Below are 4,797 nucleotides of genomic sequence, written 5' to 3' on the forward strand. Positions count from 1 at the left end.
GCGATACGGAAGTTTCTTCTCTTCGGGACTTGGTTCGCCTTCAATCCGTTGAGGCTTCGTTCCGGGATCCAGTGGTGTCGATACGCTTTTTGATTCTAGTATTCCAAATCGTTCAAGAACGTCTTTGATTTATCCCGTCTGACGAACTGTGATTTCGTTTCTGCTTCGGTTAAATTCCATCCCAAGACAATATTTGACTGCTCCAAGATCCGAGACTTCGAAAGTTTTCGAGAGGTGTTAACCGAAATCGGAGATTTCTTTGTTATTCCGCGAAGCGACAAGAATGTCGTCCACGTACACACAAATTAGGAACAAATCCTTTCCACTGCCCTTGAAGTACACGCAGGGGTCCGCTGAAGATTTCCTTGCCACATACTTAGACAGTTCTTTTTCGAGTTTCTTGTACCAGCAGCATCCTGCCTGACGTAAGCCGTACAGTGCCTTTTTCAATAAGCAAACCTTGTTTCCTTCGTTCAAGGAACTCAGCATTTTTGAGGTTTTTCTTCTGATGTCGCTGTTTCCGGGTTCCTCAAGGATGATTCTTTTGGGGGCCTCGGTCGTGTGCTCCAGAACCTCCATGTAGACCTTCTCCTCGAGCACCCTGTTCAGGTACGCCGTTGCGATGTCAAACTGATGCACGGTCATCCCGTTCTCTACTGCGAGGGCAATCATAGTTCTAACTGAGCCGAGTCGCGCCACGGGCGCGAAGGTCTCCCAATGATCAATCCCAAATCGTTGAGCGAATCCTTTCGCAACCAGTCGAGCCTTTCTTCGAATCAACTCTCCGGCGTGCCCGTATTTGTTCCGCAGCACTATTAGACAACTAATGACCTTTTGTTCCTTGGGTCTCTCGGTGATAATCCAGGTGTCGTTCTTTAAGATGGACCTGATTTCGGAGTCGATTGCCTGGTACCATTCGTCGGCGTAAAGGCCATGGACAGCGTTGTCCAGTAGTATTTCGGTTAGATACTCGTTTTCTTCGACTCAGTTCTTAGTATGATATTCCTTTCTGGGTCACCCAGAAAGACAAAGTTCTCGGAATTCCCATGAATTTCACGTCTCGAGCGATGTTTATGCCCAAGCAGGCAATAAATATCAAGAAAGTCCTTACCCCTATAACAAAAGTGGAGGTAAGGAAAAGGCTCGCCCGAATAAAGCTGGAATCAGCAGCTGGCCCGGATAATTTCAGAAAGGGTCAGCTCCTCCACGGGGATACAATCAAAATTCTCCGGAAGTTCTACAACATTGTGCTTATCAATGGTAGACTTCCCACCCCGTGGAGGGAGAATAGAACCACTTTAATTAGGAATGATGGGAGGGACCCACAAGATGCTAAGAACTATCGTCCCATCACAATAAGCTCTATTCTAAGTCAATTATACTGGGGAATAATCGACCAGAAAATAAGGGCTAAAGTTGTAAAAACACCCCGGCAGAAAGGGTTCACTGCCGAGAATGGGTATTATAATAACGTGCACATCCTAAACGAAGTCTTGCGACACGCTAAATAAAACGATGGCCTGGTCGTAGTGCAACTGGACGTGTCTGAAGCCTTCGACACAGTAGCACATGAAATTATTGGGGCCGCACTACGAAGAAAGGGTCTTCCTAGATACCTAATAAGCCACATAGAGGACTCTTACAAGGATGTGCACACAATTATTAGTTGTGGAAATAAAAGGTCGACATGAATAAAAGATCATACAATTTCCAACCCCAGTTATCTAAAGAAAACTATGTTAGGTCTTGTTATCATTGTCCTGTTTCCTTATACTTGTGGATTAGTTGCTTATGACTGTTCCAAGGGGGATACAAAAAATCATTTCTTAATAGGAGATGTGTCAACATGCTCAAACTATTCTTCTAGCACAACTGTCACTGAGCCATGGTCCGGTACTATTCTTCAGGTCCCAAAAGATACTATTAGTCTTCATAAAAGATGTAGGTTATTGATGAAATCCACCACAATGTACTGCACATATTATCAAAATCCCACTCAGTTGGAAAAGCCAACTGATGACATAGAATTGAACCCCTACAAGATAACAGAAGAAGCTTGCTTACAGGCTTGGAACACACAAGAATTTTACCACATGAACTTAAAGATCAAGGTCACCCCAGGGGAAGTAATTCCTATTTTTGTTGGGGTCGATATTGATAGTAATGGGTTTTGCAAGACTTCGAAGGGCCCTAGCAAGGTGTATAAGGGTCGACTTGAGTTAATATGGGTCAAAGTACTGGAGCAAACAAATATCCTAAAGAACCCTCGTTCTAGACAAATGGATGGAGAAACTCTGCATTGATCTGCAACAGGCTTGACATCCTCTACTCAGGGAGTGCTGGTAGTAATCAGTAATGCACCCCCGACCTCTAAATGTATTTGGGAGTCTTTATATCAGGGGGATGGATCTTTTAAAACTTACTAGAATAGGAAAAGATATTTGATAATAGAAGCACTTACAAGTGGATTTGAACTATATAGGAGTGTTACCATATGTGGATTAAATTTGTTAACCACCAAAGATCCATCAATCTACATCTCTAATACTACTTCTATCAGGGTTCGCAAGGCTAATATCAATTTTAGTGGTTGATTCAATAGCTTTATCAATTCTGGTTACTTGGGGATCCAATTAAAAGTAAATGAGCTATTGAGATCAACTGGGGAGGAGTTATTAGAGAATCAGTGTGTGATTGAATATATGGTGAGACAGAATATAATGCAACTGGCATGGAAACATACCAGTGTAGCTGCTAAGAACTTGATAGGAGAATTAGGATGGTCACTAATTGTTGCAGGAGACGGTTTAGTTTTAAAGAAATGATTAGAAGTCCCTGTAATAGTAAATACTCAAGTGAAGTGTTTCACTGATACACCTGTGAAGACTAAAGATGCAAATTTGTCCATGTTTATGGACCCTTTAACTAGGATTTTATATAAAACAAGTCATGCTATTACATGTGGGGATAACTCTAACCCTATATTCAAAATCAAAGACACATATTATCAATTAAATCCTAGTTTAAATAGAGTCAGAGACCTTAAACCTCTTTCCAGTAGGCTGAGAAAGGATGACTTAATAGAGGGTCAAGTCGGAGAAGGTATCTATCCCTCTGAATTGTTCTTTGTCACGTCCTAGTGACGACTTGTTATACCAAAACGTACTATCCGGTGGTTGTGATTTGTCCTCCTGTCACATATAGGAAATTTTTGTTTAATTTTCTCGCTTATATATTTTTAGTTGCATTTGCGTATTGTTACGATACGATTATTAGGGTAACTTACCTTTATATAACAAATAACTATAAATACTATTTGTATTAACTTATATTACATTCGCTATAAATTCTATTTGTATTAAACACCTTTATGAACGACCATCGATAATTAACATTTTGACAGCATACGGTAACAATAAAAAACATGTGTCAATTGTCGTTCATAGAGAAACCTGCCTTACCGACAGCTAAAGTCGGTAAACAGGTAGTATGATAAGTTGAAGTCGGTAATACCGACTTCGTGCTCTTACATTACCGACACTTATTATTTAACATTTGGTTAATATAACAATTATTATTAGCGTTTATATTTAATTAAATAGTTAGTGCAAATAACATTATTATATATTTTATTTATTCGAGAATAAACTTTAACAATTATTAAAAATTAATAAAACAAATAATTAATAACAGTTATATTAAGTAATAATGTTAGCCTGCATATAAATTCCCACAGTCGTAATAAATGCTCACGTGGAATGAAAAGAGATCTTTTAGCTTAAGTATAAGGCTCACGTGCAGTTCCGAGAATTTCTGCCTGATAGTAACTTGACACCTTAGTCGCTACGGAGAATTGGCGGTTGATAGCAACTGATATTTTTCTGAGGCAAATTCCGTTCCCAGCTGACGAAAGCAGTTTAGCGCTTGATAGTAACTAATATTTATTCGCACGTGCAAAATTAAAAGATCAGCACATTCTTTTCCCACGGGATTAAAAGTCGGTAGTGGAGGAAGCATCTAGCGCGAGTGGGGGTACCTCCCACTCGGCCGTACGGGACTTGACGTGGGGAGCTTAGAAACTCCTCTCCGGCAGTCTACCGGCAACCTATATACTTAATATTATACATTTTGTGCTCGAGAGTCTCTCTTCCAATATAACAACTTCTCATTTAAGACGAGTCTTTTTCAAGATAGTCTTTTTTATACGTTAACAATTTAATTAACTTGGAAGACAGACTTTCTCATAATACATAATAAATTATTAACAAAAATAGTTAATAATTTATCCAATTTACTATTATTGCTTGATTATACAATTTTTATGTAAGAGTTCGTACACGTCGCGCAGTTATAATTGATTATTACAATTTGCGTACAGTAAACGCACTTTAACACGCAACATTTATAATCCGTGTTACATTTGTAATATATCCGTGTGACAGTTACAACAAGTGATCAAAATTGTGTAAACCACTTGTGCAACTCTTGTTTGTTTTAACATTGAAGAATATACTTTAGTTTTACCTATTAATCAAGTGATATTCATTTAATAACAAACCCTTTTTACACCGAAATCCTGTGACTACCTAAACAACGCAATTGATTCTAAGGAGCTTGGGTCCGTGGATTATCGGCATTCAGCACAAATCGTATTTTCTAAAGGACATATTCATCTATATCAAGGGTAAGTACCTCTCATCCATCTTGACCTTACAAGTTATTGGCACATGTTGGCTTTTCTAAGATCATCTAGCCCAGATCCCTGGTAAAGTACCGGCTGATCGGACTGACCAAAAA

The sequence above is a fragment of the Polistes fuscatus genome, unplaced genomic scaffold (assembly GCF_010416935.1).
Source record: "Polistes fuscatus isolate 324 unplaced genomic scaffold, CU_Pfus_HIC Scaffold53, whole genome shotgun sequence".
NCBI classification, from domain to species: domain Eukaryota; kingdom Metazoa; phylum Arthropoda; class Insecta; order Hymenoptera; family Vespidae; genus Polistes; species Polistes fuscatus.